This window comes from Photinus pyralis, unplaced genomic scaffold, assembly GCF_008802855.1.
Source record: "Photinus pyralis isolate 1611_PpyrPB1 unplaced genomic scaffold, Ppyr1.3 Ppyr1.4_LG6, whole genome shotgun sequence".
In the NCBI taxonomy this organism is placed as follows: Eukaryota; Metazoa; Arthropoda; class Insecta; order Coleoptera; family Lampyridae; genus Photinus; species Photinus pyralis.
The window spans coordinates 18,297,567-18,317,304 of record NW_022170663.1 but is presented as its reverse complement, the minus strand read 5'-3'; the positions used below and the strand labels follow the sequence as shown (position 1 = coordinate 18,317,304).

Here is a 19,738-nt window from a genome sequence, read left to right as displayed (position 1 = left end):
GCAAAGATGGAGAGTTCCTTCTGGAAAAACAGATCACGTGACACTTTTCAACATTTAATTTCATGTCATTTTCAACCACCCACTTTTCAAGTCGCACTAAATCAGATTGTAGCAAACTCATGTCTCGAAGGTCTGCAATAGGTCTATATATCTTCAGATCGTCCGCAAATAAGACATGTTTAGACACAAACACCGATGATATATCGTTTATAAAAATCAAAAATAGTACTGGACCAAGATGGGATCCTTGAGGAACACCCGAACTCACTTCAATTGGATTGGACCACTTATCACTTATCTTCACCTGTGCTTTCCGATTGCATAAGTAGTTCTGGAGCAGAATCAAAGCAGTTCCGCTAACACCATATTTTTTTAGCTTAAATATTAATAAGTCGTGGTTAACTTTATCGAAGGCCTTAGCGAAGTCCGTGTAAACCGCGTGAACATCAAGTCCACGGTCCAGTGAGACGAAAATGTCATTGGTGTAGCCGAACAAGTTGGTTTCAGCTGATCTGCCTTTGCTAAATCCGTGTTGGTATTGAGTAATTATAGTCGAAAAAGCATCCGTTAATTGAGGAGCAAGAATCGCCTCCAATAATTTCGGAATAGCAGAGAGAATTGCTATAGGTCTATAATTAGAGATTTCATTCTTAGCACCACTTTTATGTATTGGAACTATCCGAGAATTTTTCCACACTGAAGGAACACATCCACTTTTTAAAATAGACGAGAACAACAGAAACATGGGTAAATAGATAGATTCGGCACAACATTTTAAAAATCTAGGAGCTATTCCGTCAGGGCCGACACTCCCGTTCTCTTTGGTACGTATGAGATGGTTGAAAATCTGTTCAGCAGAAATTGTGAAACAATTCAGTGTTACCTCAGTTGTGGAAGAGAAGGAGTTTTCCTTGAGTGTTCCGTCCGTAAAAGCAGAGGCAAAATGATCAGCAAAACCGTTGGCAATGGCTTCGTTGTCAGTAATGAGAGTCTCACCTATACACATGGTAGATGGCAGTTGTGATGTTTTGTTGATGTTGTGGTAGAACCTCCAGAAGTTTCGTGGATTTGAAGTGATGTTATCTTCGCACGATTTCACGAAACGATCGTGACACTCGGAGATCATAGCTTTACACTGCTCACGGAGATTCGAAAAAATGGTGTATAATCACTCATGGATTTAGTTTCTTTGAAACGTTTGTGTGCTAACTTTTTAGATTTAATCATCATCTGAAGTCTACTGCTGAACCAAGGAGGGTATGTAGAATCATAACACTTAATTTTTAGAACGGATGCTTCGATTATATTATATATCACAGAATAGAATCTATCAACACATGACTCAATATCACAGTTAGAAAAAAGGGTGTGCCAGTTTACAGTCCTGATCTGATCATTTATTAAATCGTAAGGTGCATTTGAAAAATTATATTTATACACAGCCCGATTTTTACTTTCATTTATGAAATGTGAGTGCACGGGTATGATAACAGTAAGGGCTGGGTGGTAAGAATCACAGCTGACTAAACACGTATCACATTTTTTTACTGATAGATCACAGTTGGAGAAGATCAAATCCAGAATATTATTGCTACGGGCACTGTTCCTGATGTTGTTGTACTGATTGAACCCAATTACATGTAAATTCTGGCATAAGATTTCGGCTGTTCTGTTACGGTTACAGAAGGCTGATAAATGGTTGCTGTCGGGGTCGATGCTCCACTTTACATTGCTCAAATTATAATCACCCAAGAGTATTATGTCTGCGCTAGGATAACGTGAATGTATGTGATTCACAGACTCTAGATGTGAACAGTACGACTCAACATCCGAATTCGGTGGAAGGTAGATGCAACACAAAATTATTCGCTTATTGTTAACCAAAGTAACCATAGCCCATATCTCTTCAATCGGAGGATTCGCTTGCGCAATTAGGGGAAGTGATTTTAGCGGCGCTTTGATAGCGAGCAGAACACCCCCTCCGCGACTTTTTGAGCTGGTTCTGTTGGATCTGTCATTTCGATATACAGTGAATGACTTTTGATCAAATATCTCAGCGGTTGAAATTTCAGGAATGAGCCATGTCTCAGTAAGAGCAATGACTTGACATTGGATTATTAGAGAGTTGTTAAAAACGTCTCTTGGATCTGAGACCTCGTACGTTCTGATAAAAGACTTCAATAGCGCCACTACCACAATTTAAGTGTCCATGTTCTGAGCTGCCACCTGATGAAAATTTTCACTGCGGATTCGATTTTCGAAAGAACCGCCACTTCTCGGGATGTAAACAAACTCGCGTACAGCGACACCTTTTGGCCATTTAGAAGGATCGAGCAAGCCGGGAAAGTTCGACTCTCTAACACCAACTTTAAAAGAACAAATACCATCTCTAGAGGCCAATTGTGTGCATAATACATCGCTTAAGCTCCATTTTGTTTTTACAAATCCTGCAATGGTTTCTGCAGACGTGCCGTCCTTTACTCGACCAACGTAAACCCAATGACGACGTTCGGTACTTTCGAAAGTTGTAGTACAATTTCCATCCGCTCGACTGTCATTTTCCATTTGACCAATAAAGATCGGTTTTTGTATTTTTTTGCGGCGCGAGGTAACAGTTTTGAAACCGTCATTGGAAGAGGTTCCAGGGAGGTTCTCAGGGACGTTTGTGATGGCCTTGTTAACATGCTCGGTAGTGAGTGTAGCGGGACCGTCAATGACTTCTGGATTACATACAGGAGAGGCAGCCTTTTTTTCAACATGGTTTGATCGTGGAGAATTTCGGTTCTGATTTGATACCATTTTTGCGTATGATACAGGTTGTTTATTATAGTTCCCTTTGCTGTATTGGTCTACATCGGAATAGTTAATTTCCAACAAGTGCGTTAAGTTGGCGATTCCGTTTGAGGTTCGGAATCACCTTCGCGCGTATGTTAGGAACAACGTAAGAAAATATTCACGCATACACCGTGATAGTAAGCGCATAAAATACAAGATTGGAATTTTGATATATTTTAAAAGATATCCCGGAAAATGTTACGTTCTATTTGCCATTTTGAAATGGTTGCCGAGCTGCAAATTTGAAGTGCGCAAAGTGCTTCCCAAGCGGAAAACACTTGGGTGGAAGTATATTTTACGTATTCCAAGTGTTATGTTGGTATCCACTAAATGCATGCACATGCCGATTTCTATCGCGCGGATCCTCGTGACTATTCAATTGTAACCCATAACTAAACCATATGAGAACACTACTCAAAAATTCATTTTTCATCCCCAATTTGGTGTTCGTTACATCAAAATTGGGCTGAAATTCATTCATGAGTATCCCAGAAAAATCGATTAGGACACAGAACGAAATTAAATTGAAGAACAATGACCGAGTTTCATTCCCATATAATGTGAGATTTTCCCTCTTTTGTAAATATCATACCTTTTTTCCCTCATTTTGCTGGATTCTTATCATTGTCTCCATTAAACGAAAAGGTTTTTCAAAGCTAAATTAGGGAACTAATATATTTTATCCGTGAAACAAGCCCATTGTTAGAAAGTCAAATATTGTAAGAGTGGAGTACTGCAGAATCTCTCTTTTAAACAGTGGAGATTACTCGCTAAGTTATCGTCACGGAAAATTCGAACGTTGCCTTTGTTAAAGAGATTCGCCTCGTATTAGACAAATTTTCGGGCAATACAATGGGTGGATTTAATAACTGCCCGTATACATGCATAAAATAAAACTCGAAACGGCGGAAAGCACAACAAATATTTGCACAAAAATAACATGAACGCAATGGAAATTATACGAACAAAGGGAGTGGATATAACCAGCGTAGGTAATTTAGGTTTCAATTGTTACTGGTGAATGATTCGAAGACCTTTGCTTTCTTTTACCTACTGTCATTTGAAATACGCAATATTGCCTCAGAGAAATTGTATCCGCTCGTGTCAATAAAAGCCCAAGTGGGAAAGTTATTGGAATGTCCACCGTCTATCGCGGCGTTTTCTGCTCGATGGTGATAAAAAAGAAAATCATAAATTCAATGGAAAAATAGAGTGTGTATACTTACAAATTTAGTTCTGGCGTAATCGGGGCTCAATCTCTGGGTTGGATCACACCCCCACAGCGGCGGAATAATGCATCTTCGACGACTTCACTACCTGTAAAAGATAATTAGTGTATTTAAACTACATATTTACGTTTATTTCTTGTAATTTACTGATCGATAGTAAGGTTCGTTCAAATAATTGCCGATTCCAAACGATGACAAATGCATCTCAAACACGCCAACTTCTATATTTATAGACAAAGCTCAGGTGAATGTACCCCATTTGGAGTTGTTGTTTTTAGCTTTTGAATGAAAATGACCAAAATTCGTGCGTTTTATTATGAAAGATCGTTTTTTATTTAATATGCGTAGTACATCCGACCGCTTTTAGACAAGTTCATAATAAATGCTAACGAAAACGCTACCTCCATTGTACGAAGCTTTTTCAGTGTAAACTTAATAATTATATTTTGCGGTAGCTTTTGAAATATTAATTGCCCGTTTCGTTGCGAAGGCAATCAAAATGCTTGTATAATCGATACGAGAAATCGGGCCGCCGAATATTGGATCACGCGAACTTGCGAATTTGAAATTAAAAATGAGGCCATCGAAGACAAGCTACCTCTGAACTTTTTTCGTCTGCTGCCGTCCCCGTTTTGTGAGCTAGATTAACATACGTGACGGAAATCTAGATAAGCCGTTGTGAAAATTTATTCAAAAGCGTAAATACCCCCCATTTAAATATTATGATAATGTTATCCCTTTAATGGTCACACTATAGGGGGATTTTGCAGGAAAAACCCTTCTGCGATGGCGTGCCGATCTGTCAATTGATTTGCAGAAGGACATCCTGAGCTTGCACATTAGCTACAATCTAAATGTTTCCAATGGCTGTAATAGTAAATTGCTCTAGCGGTACGTAGTACGCAGTAGTTGTGTATTGAAATGCGGAACACTAATGAAACTTTGTGAGGGCGCTGATTGAATAATTGAATTCCACAGTTGATCGGAACTGTTCCACGGCATTTCTGATTATCGATAATGGCGATTAGTGCTGCGGCCATTCCCATTTGAACGCATACCAATTTATCTGAACTGAAGTTACTTGCAAATGTTGCTGATGGAGGATGTGCCACAAGGGTATGCGAATAGTGCAGTTCATTTTTTCCAGATGTCGACTTTTTATCTTTTATGATTTTTGATTTACTCAAGAACCTCACCTACTCTCGATGTAAAATTGAAATTGTGCTTCAATTATGTGCCATTTTTGCCAGGTCTTACATATTTTGTGCTCTTATGGTTTGATCTACACAAACATTGTATGCAATGTGACTCCATCTTGTTGTTGCACAATTGTATGTCATAATTTTGTGCTCATTTTCCCGCATGCGAAGCTTTACTTGTTACCTAAATATCTATTTGTTTGTGCTACTTTTTGCTGTGTCAAATACATATTACCATTATGTAACGAAATTAAGACAAATTTCTCCATCTCTATTTTTCTGAACATTGACTTCAAAATCTGAATTGTTTACTGGAAAGATTAAGCAGCCGTGAACTTTTGGATATATTAATAAAAAATCAAATAATGAAATTTTCACTTCCCTTTTCAGGTTTAATGAGTTCACCACTATTCGAAAATACATGGAATACAAACGAGTCTAATTTGCCCATCTTTAAGAACATATAATCCAATTTTTTTCAGCATAATTTTTTAAACTTCAATCAATTATAGTTTATGACGACATTTCTGGACGATATTGTTGTGCAACCAATGTCTTGTAGACGTTATTTCGGTCTAAACACAAAAAATAATGACGGGACACCCTGTGTATGACAATTCTTCAATTTATTAAGTAGACTATTTACGGAATTTGTATCTCAGTCTTGTTTTTCTTTTTAGAATTGTTCTGTAAATGCGCAATAGGCACGTGATTTATCACTGTTAAGAGAAAAGGTGTTCCGAAGTGTTTCGCGTTTGATAATCCAGAGATGAGCACGTTTGGCGCATTCTGTCGTGATTCGAGAGTTATTCAAAAATTTGTAATTGTAACGGAGTCGATTTGTCTATCTGTTTGCACTACATTAGGGGCAGTCAGTCCTATTTGTTTTGTTTAAGAAGCAGTTGGTAATTTTTTTGTAAAAAAGTTGTACACGCAGGGATGAAATATTTACATAAGTCAGGAAAATGACGCATTACTGGCGAGAAAATACTGAAGTGTGTGGCCCTTTTGGGGGTTCGAGTACTTTAATTTCCGGATAGTAGAGCTTTTGATTGATTTTATTGTTAAATATAATAAATAAATATTGACGCGTCAGATTTAATTCACTTCTGGGTCTGTAACACACGGAACTCGCGTTTTAAATTTCCGTTTTAAGACAAACACCCGCAATCGCAACTTTTCTGATGCCCGAGGGACTGCAATTTTCACCCCGGCAAAGAGATCATTCGATGCTCGAACCGTAATGCAAAAACTATTAATCTGAACCATACAGGGGCTATGCGAGTAATCCAGAACCGAATTCTTTTTTTCTATTGCGAGCCCCCGTGGCTCAGAAAGCAATCTCTCGGAGAACTTTCTTTCGGACAACACACACTTGCTCTTGTAACCCAAAACCGAATGAATTAACACTCGCCCTCCAGTGATCCCTACCTATTCTCTTTAACTAATTAACGCTTACAAAATGGTTTCTTATTAACGAAATCGGCCATATTGAATCACTGGATGGTTTCTTTCCTTCCTGTCCTAAGTATTGGATGAAATGTAAGGTGATACCTCAACATCCAACCTATGTCACGTTGCATTTCCCACAATACAGAAATGACCTAATCCAAGTAAGCTGCAGTTTGGTACTTTAGCTCTTGTTACCCCGACATTCTGTCGTCAGATTTCCGAAACACATTATAAGAACAACACTATATAGAATTCAAATACTTATACTTCAATTACCCTGCTCACTTCTTAGCTTCTGATAACAAACCTGCAACAATCCGTACTCCTAAATAATCTCAGAAATTACTACTTCATAGCAAATTCGAAAAATAACTCCAAATTAAGAGCTACCGTTACAAACTGTCTCGAATAAACTCACACAATTATACACTGCCTTTTTTTGAGGCCCGAAAAAAAAAATTGTCCCAGATCGATTATAGAATGTAGCCCATAATTTCAAACAGTTCCAAGATTGGGCTACTAGTTCAAAAGTTACAGCCCTTTGAATTTTCTTTCGAAATTGGTTTCTAGTCTATAACTTTGATTGAGAAGTCTGATCGAAAAAGTGATTGTTTTGGATTCTACGCACCAAAATTAATAAGAAAAAGAGTTTTCCCGAGAAATTTTGGTGCAGTCGATTTTTGCTAAAAAAGGAAGGTTATACACTGCCTTTTTTAGAGCCCCGAAAAAAAATTCTGATCGACCCGGAAAAAAAAATTTCTTATAGAATGTGGCCTGTAGAATCCATAATTTCAAACAGTTCCAAGATTGGGCTACTATTTCAAAAGTTACAGCCCTTTGAATTTTCTTTCGAAATTGGTTTTCTAGTCTATAACTTTTGATTGAGAAGTCTGATCGAAAAAGTACGAATTGTTTTGGATTCTACGCACCAAAATTAATAAGAAAAAGTGTTTTCCCGGGAAATTTTGGTGTAGTCGATTTTTGGTAAAAAAGGAAGGTTATACACTGCCTTTTTTAGAGCCCCGAAAAAAAATTTCATATCGACCCGGAAAAAAATTTTTCTTATAGAATGTGGCCTGTAGAATCCATAATTTCAAACAGTTCCAAGATTGGGCTACTAGTTCAAAAGTTACAGCCCTTTGAATTTTCTTTCGAATTGGTTTCTAGTCTATAACTTTTGATTGAGAAGTCTGATCGAAAAAGTACGAATTGTTTTGGATTCTACGCACCAAAATTAATAAGAAAAGATGTTTTCCCGAGAAATTTTGGTGCAGTCGATTTTTGGTAAAAAAAGAAGGTTATGCACTGCTTTTTTTTAGAGCCCCGAAAAAAAATTGTCTTAGATCGCCCCGGAAAAAAAATTTTCTTATAGAATGTGGCCTGTAGAATCCATAATTTCAAACAGTTCCAATCGATATAAAACGAGAGAAGTTTGTTCACCATTTATCCCCAATGACTTAAATTCGTCACTAATACTACTACTTTTTACAGAAATTTCAGAGACTGTTCAGATATCCGTCCGTGATCCTTAAAAGTCCTTTAAAAATTGTTGAGATGTCTGGAAGATGTTTCATGGGGATTTTCTGTAGATTCTTTAGCGATTCTATGGTATTTTCTATACCATCTGCTACAAGTTTATGGTGTACCTAAATATCTACAAGCAGAGACCGACGCTGCTGTCAGAACCCGGATTCGAAACTGCGGCCCCTTTTACTTGTTGCCGGGCTTCTAATCCACTAGACCACACTCATTAGTAAGCCAAGGTGCATTCTTTCTAAAGATTAAGAGACCACTCACCACTATAATATAATCCCTAAAAAGAACTCAAAGATTATAATATAATAAATTTCCTAGTATTTCCTTCACATTGTTTGCTCTAAATTTCTAAGTCTTTCATATTATCTCTAAAAGGTTAAAACGATCTGGAAGAATCTCGAGAATAATTTAGGATGATTTGTCTCTGAAAAACCTGTAAAGTTAACCTTTGAGTAGCGCAATAATCTGCCATGAATCAATAAAAGTCCTGACTAATCTGCACAAAATGTGAAAAATCGCAGAGGAGTCTAAAGTATCCTTGAATAGCCTCTGAAAAACCTCTTAATGTTGTCTAAAAATCCTAAATTCTGTTCGTCAAGTCTATTAAAAATGTAAAAAAAATGGAGTCATTTAAGAAAGGTAATTGCGAAATTATCTCAAAATTTTTCTTATGCCGCTTTACCAAGCCTAGCCACTTTAGTGCCGGATTCCGCATTTGGATACAGTACCCGTTAGCGAGTATCTACCCACTAGGCCAAGCTCGTACCATCAAATTGCATTCCGCTAGAAGGAAAAAATAGCTAATATATGCAAAAGTTCGAGGCTGGAGAGGATTTTCATTTTCACAGCGTCAGAGGTACAAAAGAAATCCAATTGTAGAGCACCGATCTTAGACGTGAAGTTTCATTCTAAAAATGTGAGTACCTCCAAAACTCAAGGAGCACCAAATTACGGAGAAAATCCTTTAACGAAATTTCGAAATAAATTTAAATGCAAATTAAGAGCTACCGCTACAGTACCCCCTTCTGTTTTTAAAAGCAAAGAAAACCTGATGTGATTCGATTAACAACAAAAAAAGAAACGGGGGCTCTTCCAAAATTAAGAATTTGGTCCCCATCAAAAAATCTAAAATTCTAAAGCAAGCAAAATCCTAAACCTACTCAAAAACCTACCAACCTAATAAAAATTCAAAACCTTAAACCTATTCATCATAAAGGGTGTTGAGAGACTCAGAACTTCTTCGTCCTTGGTAGTTCCTAAGTTGATTTATCGTGTGGACTCGTGAATGAGGAGACAGTGAACCCACTAATTGGGCTTCTCTAATAGGTGGTTGAAGATGATTTGTTTTGTTGACCCAGTACCAAACATAGGCGCTATATCTCCATAATTTGGCTTAGTAGAGGTTCTGTGGTAGAGGCGTGGGGTAGCCGTAATCGAATCGTTACATTTTTCAACAGTAATATCCCAAGTGCATAAAAATAGCCGACTAAATTTTGAAGTTTTCGTCAAATGTTTTGCTTAGAAGTACGTCGAGTCAATTTGCCACGTAATAAAATCCCGAGTCTTGCCCCAGATCGCTTAGTATTAGCTAAGGCGTCATACCAACCCAAAAATCAGGCAAAGCCATTCCTGTGAGCATCACCTAGGCGATAGAATAACAAGCAGCAATTTTGGTAACCTCTTGCAATCAAAACGTTTTTGTTCTTATGGTTGAGTGTTATTAATTAGTACACGCCCATACAGACTTTCAAAATTTAAATATTTGCCAATATGCACCTAAGAAAAAGAGGTTCATTAATTTTAATTCTTGTGAAACTTGATGTCGGGACTTTCCAAAGATACGGCAATTAATCAAGGTTTTAAGAGTTACCTATAAAATGTAAGTTCAGATTGCTACATTAAGTTCTCTGAGTGGATCCTTCAAATTCGATCACAATGCACCTTTAGGTTTTCTCAATTAATGTAAACCCTAAGATTAGCGTTTATTTTGTTATGTAAGAGATTTTCATCTTAATTCGAAGATAAATTGTAATTAATTAGTTATGAAACGCAAAATTTCTTATCTTAATCTGTGTGTGCTTCCTAAAACCTTCTCATAAATGCAGAGGTGCGACATTTTTTCCTAATCATTTAATAAATAAGATTAAAAAGGGATTAGAATTTAGTAGTGAAAATTCTGTATGGTATTCGGGAGAAACGCGACGAAGGGTATGTAAAGTATGAGATTTTCTCTAAATTGATATTGATATAGATATTGGAAAAAAATTAAACGAGATGGCTATGAGCAAGGGAAGTTGAAAATATAGAAATGCGCCCTCGATTTTTAAAATCGAAAAAGTTCCACGCCCTTGCGAATTAATTACACAAAAATATTCTTTGGAAGAAAGCGCTTAAAACGGTTAAATGGGACATGAAACGAAATTTAAAACATCTAAAGCATAAATTACTTTAACCTTTAAAATTTTGCTTAAAAACGCGAGTGGAAAAGGTTAACGATAAAAACGAAATGTAACGTGCGACGACGTATTGACCGAATGGGATGAAGACTGCTCCCGGTTTTATATAACCGAACGGTGGAATTGTATTCCTGTTTATTACGCGCGATGCGCTTTAAACCTATTTTGAAGATATTTCCGAGATTTTATTGCAATTTCAAAACAAAAGGAAATTACTGACCTACTTTAGAAAACCTGAATTTTCTTTTGTTCGGAAAATTTCATTTCCATAGATTTAATCAGTTCTCGGGCTTAAACACGCCACAACGGCTTTATAAATATATCCCGGATTGCACGAATAGATAATTGCAAGGTAGTCGCGATCAACACGTAATCGTTCGATAATTTAAAAGTGCACAACACGTACAGATTCGAGCACTTGATATTCCGCAAGTCGCCCTTTAAGGCTTTCTGTTATAATGAAAGCTGTTCACAAATCACGCGCCGCGGAAAAGACTTTTATCTTCATTTAAAAGATGATCGCTCCCGACTGTGGATAATTCACCCCAAAGTGGTGGGCAAAGTGTGAATAGATCGTAATCATTGGAGGATTTCTGTAAAATTGAAAGTGCAATTTATGAATGTTAAGCAATTCCACCTGCACTGGCTTAAAATTTAACAAGTAGGACATGAAATGATTCACTCACGGAAAATGCGTCGTTTGAATTTTCACCCTCGAATGTTCGGCGTAATAAATTAGCTCCTGAAATATTCATCCCTAAGAAAATCTGGCTTACAAGACCAAGCAACGTCTCCTTCACTCAAGATACTCGACCTTGTATCCCTTAACTGAGCACGCAAATATACCCCCTGGAGTTTCTAAATTTTCAAGAGAAAGTCGGTTTTGTGTAGTGCATTAAATATCTTTGTATCTTTGATTGAAAAGGTCTACAATCAAATGTACACAAATGTCAACCTCTACAAATTAGAAATAACCACATTTTTGTGGGATTTACCTCTGTTATACTCTGATGCCCTTCCCTCCTCCGAATAGAAACGCTGCCTGGTGGAATAATGAGCTAGGAAAGCGAATGGTCTGTCTGAGTATTACTGGAACAATGAGTACTACACCCACAGCTACCATGAAGGTCTTGCTGGGCTTCCTGCCTCTTCACTTAGTGGTGAAGAAGCAGTGAGCCCAGCCCTTTAAAGTGGTGATCCGGGACAAGGAAGTCTGTAAAAATATGTAGACCAAAAAAAATGTGCACAGATGTCTCCAAGCCGAGAGAAGGAATGGAAATAGGCCTAGGAGGATTGAATTACGCTCGCTCAATGGTCTTAGGAAACACGCCTACAGCCAAAGGGCTACTAAGTGCACGCAATTACATCTACTCGAACACTCAGGCAGCCCTCCCTGATCTCCAAGCTGCTTATGGAACGCCACACAAAAGTGGAACCCAGGCGTAATCGTGTTACGTTAGTGTGGGCGCCAGAGCTGGGCAGTATTCGATTTTGTAAATACTTTTTAGTATTTAAATCCTTTAAAGTATTCAAATACTTTGTAATTAAATACTTTTATGGAAGCAGTATTTGTATTTGTAACTCAAATACTTTTACAAACATTTAGTATTCGAATCAATTCGAATACTTCGCATAGTATTTGAATTTTGGTGCGTAGAATCCAAAACAATTCGTACTTTGACTTAGATTAGACTTCTCAATCAAAAGTATGGACTAGAAACCAATTTCGAAAGAAAATTCAAAGGGCTGTAACTTTTGAACTAGTAGCCCAATTTTGGAACTGTTTGAAATTATGGATTCTACAGGTCACATTCTATAAGAAAATTTTTTTTCCGGCTTCAAAAAAAGGCAGTACTTTTAAGTTATTCAAATATTTGAGAACAATTTAGAAATGTTTAGGGAAAGTTTCCATTGTCACAAAATCAAATATAAAAATCCGATACAACTGAATACCGAACGATCGTGGAGTGAAACTTTTTGGCTCGTTAGTCTACTTAACTTAAAAACAATAGAGACCTTTCTTATATCCTTAAGACCATGTGTACCAATTTTAAAAGCGATCGCACGTTTCTAAACAAACTATCTTGCACACGGACAAACGGATGGTCAAAAATGGATCTGTTCCAAAATCGCTAGGATTAATTTCAGAAAGGCGTACGTATCATGTGCACGACGTACGATCGCTTTGAAAACTGGTACACGTATTCTTAAGGATACAACTGGTATAAGAAAGGTCCTGGTAGGTACCTCCTATATAATAATATAATAATAATAATACGGTTTTACTCCCCTTAAATTTGTATATAACAATAGAAATATAAAAAAGCTAACCCCATACAAAGTATAACTTGATTTTTGAAGTAGGTAGTATTAAGACTTTTATCTAGTATACTATTTTAAATTTTTAATGTATTTGAGTGACAAGTATTTGAATACTTTTTACTGTATTCGAACACTTTTCAAAGTATTCGAATACCTTTGAAAATATTCAAATACTTTTGAAAGTATTCGAATAGATTGTAAAGTATTTGAATACTTTTCAATGTATCTGTATCTAGTATTCGCTTGTGCTGGACGTAAAAGTATTTAGTATTCAAATACGTTTGATTTGTGTGAAGTATTTACTATTTGTAAGCATATTTTACAGTCAATTAAATATTATTATTATTAAATATTATTATTTAGTATTCAAATACTTTTTTGCGCGATCGGTCATTTCTGACTATTTACCATGGGTGTTTCCATGACAGTACGTAGAATTTACCAGTTACTATGATTACGACGACGCCAAAATTACTTACCGAGCTAAAAACAGAACAGCAAAAATACTTACCGACGCCTTTTTAAAAATCAACAGTCTTACATTACATTTAATCTTAAATTATTGTTAGGTAAATTAAACGTACAATTTGTGCTGTTTTTCCTATAGCAAGACGCTCATAAAGTCATAAAGGAAGTGCAAAGCCAGTAAACTACATCAGACACATGCACATTTTTATGAAATTATTAATTTCAATTTTGACATTTAAACTGGTTGCCTAGTGATGTACACCATACCACTTCGATCATTTCGATTTATTCTGCTCGTTAATTTCTTAGTGCATATTTATATTGGTTGCATAATTTTAATTTCGATCGCGCAAAAAATGTTATAAGCACGTCGAACGTTAAGGGTTACCGTTCTCAGACAATAATTGGAGTCGTCGCTTCGCTCCTCCTCCAAACAATTGTCTTCGAACGGTAAAAATCCCTTACCGTTCTCCATACTTAATATACTATTTGAAGGTATTCTGCCCAGCTCTGGTGGGCGCAAAGCCATTAGGGAAGGCTGGTAAGAATTTTTCATCTGTTACAGAGATGGGAATTACCTTAGACCAGTTTCGAGCATTCTGCCGGCTACTCCGAATTAGGTTTTCCTGCAGTTTTCCTAGTTCGTAAGGTAAAAACCGGAGTAGCATAGAATAACTTAAGACGTTCTTCAGAGGCACCCCTAAAATGCATTATGTGGATCACTCTGTAATTGGGCGCAAGCCTGTTGAGGATCCAGAACAAGCGGGGGATAATAAATAAATAAATAAATACCCAAGTTGGACCGGAACCCTACTGTGGAGCACCCCCAACTCTAGCTGGAGGAGTGATAAGAAGTCAGCTTAGAAAAAAAATGGAAACATCTATGGGAATCTTCCCCTGGACTAAGCCAATCCAAGAAACCGATCAGTTTCCTGAAAACCAAAACCAGCTCGCTGTTAGCTGAGTACACATGTCGCCTCTGCCTCGAGAAGGAACAGACAGACAGGCGTGATATAGCCCAACCCAAGGAAAAAAAATGGGTCTACCAGAAACCATCAAATTTGAAATTACGAATTTATTAAGGAAATACGGAGTCACATGTAATTCTCATTTCCATTGAGAAGGGTTTGATATGTATGTTTCTTTGATTGATTGTTTATACACAATTTTCTTTTGATTATCTTTAAGGCGTCTACAGGCCACCCTCAAACTGCTCATATAAATGTCATCTCCCGTCATCTTTCATTTAGGAAAATTACAGTGAATTTCAATTTTACTCTTTATTTGTATTCATTGGCAGAGGGGACTGGTTAACCGTTTAATAAGTTTTGAATTTGTATTTTGTTAAACATAGGGACCGCTTCATAGCGAACGTGAACGAAAGTACGCCTAGCGATAACAAGAACTGTACTACGGGAAGCGAGCGCGGTTGCTACGATCTCTTGGGACCTGAAAGTTTTGTTCCGTTCTGCTTAAAACCGACCACGTGACGGAAATGCGGGTTTTCTATTGGTTCGCGAACCGAAAACGTACCATTTGGGTTCGTTAAGAATTAGATGAGAGAATTAGCTGCAATTTTATATGTTTGCGAAGAAACGAATTGCAGTAATTCCAGGATGAAGAAAGCATTTTAGCAGCCTGACTCGTAGCAAAGTCGTTCATTTACGAGTGGTGAAATTTACGCAAAGAAACATTTTCGGACCGCAGATCCGCTTTCCTAATAAAAAAAACGGACGTAAATAAACTGACACCAAAACTCATTGTTATATTATAATTTATAACCAACGAAATTTTCAAACTCGATCTCACTACTCGGAAATTTGATTAAAAATTAGGCTCCCGGAAGAACACCTAACACGGAAAGCACGTATAGTCTAACATTCGCCTATGAAATACGAGTAATTGACTCACCCATATACGCCTTATAGTAGTCCCTGAAATACTCGGCCCTTGTAAACTGGCCCTCAAAGACGAAAAAAAAGCCACTGCCCTCAAGGAAATCGATCTTGAAGTAACTGATATGTACCGAACTGTGGGTTCTTTTATAATTCTGCGAGAATAAGTGATCTCTAATTTCTTAGAAATGGGTCGTCCACATTATTTTCTCCTGTTGTAACGGGCGCACGTAAGTTGGATTTGATTGTTTCTATTTTTCCGGAAATATAAGTAAAGTGGAATCTCTGCAGTGTCTTCCCAAACAAACTTTGGTTACATAAAGGATTTATCTGGATCATTCTAAGTCAATGAGATATCCCTTATAAAAATATTGAGTGTGCAGAGCTTTAGATTGCGTAGAATTTATTAACAGCCATCTGTGATTGGTAACATCAAAAACACTAACCAATAGCAAGTTTAGACATCGCCACTGTGCTCTTAGAACAATTACTCAGAGTTGAACTGAGAGATAGATGAAATCTATCAGCCATCTAGGAGAGAACCGGTTTGCTGGAAGAAGTGATGGCGAACTTTGCCAAGCAAAGCGTGCTTTACTGATACTCTTGAGACCGAATTTTTCAAATATGCACGGAAGTGAAGAACGAATTCAGCTAACGCTTAATGCCTATTGCACGTCATTTGTTATTATTATTCAGGATATCCATTTATCCAATTCCGGGCAAGGTTGCTTCCAAAAATTTCCCTCCTAAAAAACGTACGATATATCTTGTTTAAATTGTTTTCAAAAGCCCCTTTTTACTGAATGTTTGACAATTTTGATAGACTTTTGATCACTTGGAAGACTCTTCCTTTATATCTCTTAATTAACTTTGAAAATTATGCAGTCGGGTCTACTTCAGACTGTCTTTCAGTACTTATCTGCCAAGAAGCAAGAGCAAATAATTAATAAAGCAACAACTTCAAACGACTAAATTAACAGCAAACATCCATTTGAATAGGTATACTTATCCACGTCCGAATCCTACTGTAAAGTAATTAAGTTGCACCAATTGAAGCATAAATCGGAATGTTGTTTATTGTAACTTTTTGTGTAACTGAATTTCGTAATTAATTTCTAAATATATAAATGAACGCTGTTACGAGACTCGTCAAATTAATTTGATACAAATTAATTCTCTACGCTTTTAGATACTTGACGCTCCTTTTTGACTTTAGCGTTTTGTAAATCTGATTTAATTAATTTTTCGCTGTTTACGTTTATCGACGGACACGCGACTACCTCCCTTAAATTACTAGGGGGCAAATCTTTCTCAAATACTGTATAAAAGCGGGTGCCAAGTTCTAGACTGAAAGATCGATAAGTTGGGGCCAAAGCTTCCGGAACTCATTCCGATCGAAGTAGCCGGTATACCTTCTGCATCGAGCGTTTTATGGAAATTCAGATTCTCCGAAAAAAGTACCCATAGAAGGTACTAAACGGGAACCGTCTGTTTCCAACCGTTAGAGCTATGGAAAATGAAAACGAAATTTGACATTTTCAGTTTTTCCGCGATATCTCAGTTATTTGCAAAGATTTCAATTTCAATTTTACTGCTTTTTTTAGTCACAAAATGGGGCATTTAACTTATACCTATACTGTATCTCCCACTCCCACGAATTCGAACCACCCTGTACACAGTTAACCAAAAATAGGGTCATCTACTAATCTTGCTCCAAATATTTTGATTACGGACTCATTGTCAGATCCCATATCGTGGGGCAATTCCTAACCTCAATACGATAATGAGATACCGAACAGGCAATGTGTTGCAAACTAAACCTCAAGACTGAAATCCAACGATTAGACCCAAGAAAACATTGAGAGAGTACGGGTCGATATACTGTGCTTCTCTTGGAATGCATGAATCAACGATACGTCGGATCTTAAAAACGGTTTATCGTTTCACCCCTACAAAATCCAGGTTTACCAAGATTTGTTAGAGGGGGTTTACCAACAACGAGTGAGTTTTTCACAGCTAATGATTTGAGCTCATAGACAACAATGACGAAATGATTTTGTTCATGGGTGATGAGGCTCATTTCCATCCTCATATTTTGCATCAAGACCCCCTGCACTCCCCTGAATTCACAGTTTGGTGTGCAGTTAGCCCAACGCTAATCATTTCTTGGTTCCATCAAGATAGAGCCATATCCCACACAGCTCGGACCTCAATGGAAGTTTTGCGTCAAAAATTCCCAGGCAGATTAATTTCGCGTTTTGGTGACATTCCCTGACCTCCCCGCTCCCCCTACCTTACTTCATGCGATTTTGTCTTGCGGGGGTACCTAAAATCGAAACTAGACATCAACAAGCCGCGAACACTTGATGAATTGAAGGAGGAAATCAAGCAAGCGGTTGCGAGAACTTCCGAGACAGATGATAGCGGACGCGAACTGCTTTTCCTGGGAGTTCCTGGACTCCTGCATTGCGGCATAAGGGTGTCATTTGCATGACGTCATCTTCAAAACAAACTCCCAATTTGAATAAATAAGAATTTGTTGATTGCAATTACTTTAGCATTTTAATCCGTCCATCCTTTCTGACGGGCACTCGTATTTCCTCCATACTCGTGGGACTCATATAGACCAAGAACAAAAACCAACAAACTACTCCCGGAGCACCTGGTACTGGAGACCCAGGGGAGCACCCCGGAAGCTAAAAAGGATGAGATAGGAACCAGGAGTCTCTAAGCAACCGGACCTCCCATCTACTGAAGTGGGTCAACCAGGTAACACACCTACCGAGACACCACTGTAGACTGGGACGCAAAAGGTACACCGACCGTTGCCAGCACTCTCAAGGGAAAGAGCTAGAAGAAGACAAAAACTAGGTCCATAAAGGATACCAGCACCTTTAGCGAAGCAGCTACAGACTTCAGAATGGGCACAAATTAATCTGCATCACAGTAGGTCGGCATCCGCCACCACCCTCTGTGCATACATAAGCAAACATCATATTGATGTAGCCCTGGTACTAGAACCTTGGACCTAAAAAGGGCTAATACCAGGTCTGGGACTGAAAGGAGCGCGGATCATTACTGAGCCAACGGAAATCAACCCCAGATCGTGTATCTTACCTAGGAATAGCGTTAAGTTACTACCACCATGGGAATGTTGTTGAAGAGACCTGATGACAGTAATGCTTACAGTGGAAAAAGATGGGAGCGAGAGGGGCCTTGTACTCGGACCCACATATTTCCCTTACAATCAACCTTATCCACCACCTACCACAGAAGTCAGCGGAAAGGATGGCAATTCCTCCGCATCGAAACAAACCAAACAGGGTACATTTATTTTGAGGTGGGAATGGGGAGGGGAGCTAACTTCACCAGGATCGGTCCTTGTAGAAGCATTCCAGATTTTTTTTATCTTGGAAGGATGCTGTAGCTAACGAGTTACTTACAAACGGCTTTGGATAAACACCCACAATGATCTGTTCGGTGACTCAAATGGAATAGGTAAAAATTTCGTAATCGACATCGGTCCTCTTAGTTCAACATAGGTCATTAATATTTTAGACAAAAACTACTATACAACAGCATGCTATTTTGGTAGTTGGTACGCTGAAAAACAAGGTTTTAGAAATTCTTTTTGCTCAGAATGTAGTCGTTTTCTACCTCTTTCAGCGTATTTTCATTGATAAAAGCTATTAACTTGACACTTTCAGTTTCTTTTATCAAATTTTGACGTGCAACTTGAAAAGAACGAAAAATTTTGTGATATACGACGATGTCACCAAGATAATATCCTAAAGTAGACGCCTACAACTTTTTATTATGGATGCGCTGTTAAGGTGGATGGTATTCATATTCATTCTGTGCAACGGCATAGGAAATGAAGTTTCTTTTTCCGAGGTTGTAGATACATTTTGCGGAAGGAATCTTTGCATATTGATTGGTATTTTGTTTGTTGTTTATGTATAAGAGAGGAATGCTTTGCTAATATAAAAAAATATCCCCCAAGAGTTATGAAAATCAATCTTTCAGCTTGTCGAGCAAGTTTAATCGACTGTAACGTGTGACGATAGAAAAATTTAACATCAGTAACTCAATTTTCTGAATATTACAAATAATCAGAGCGGAAACGTGGGTTGACTTATATGAAAGCTCTTTCCATTCGTATCGTTGTGTTTGAAACAAAACCGAATAGAAAATTCGCGTGTATTGCATTCGGTACGTGTGCGAATTTTCCCATCTTGGACACGTACACAAATATTTTTCAGAAACCATTTCGATATTTGCAAATTCAAATGATTAAATTTCTTTCTGTCTCCATCGGATTTTCTGTAGATATGATATTCTTACAC

At 37.6% G+C, this 19,738-nt stretch overlaps 1 protein-coding gene across 5 annotated transcripts in view; it reads right to left on the bottom strand.

Moving 5' to 3' along the window:
* The window catches only part of LOC116173092, a 144,246-nt gene that overhangs the window by 31,897 nt on the left and 92,611 nt on the right, over window positions 1–19,738 (bottom strand). For all 5 annotated transcript variants that reach the window (XM_031490371.1, XM_031490375.1, XM_031490376.1 and 2 more), the window contains one exon: window positions 4,062–4,152. The gene's annotated coding sequence lies outside the window, so the exon portion shown is untranslated. The remainder of the gene's footprint in view (window positions 1–4,061; window positions 4,153–19,738) is intronic.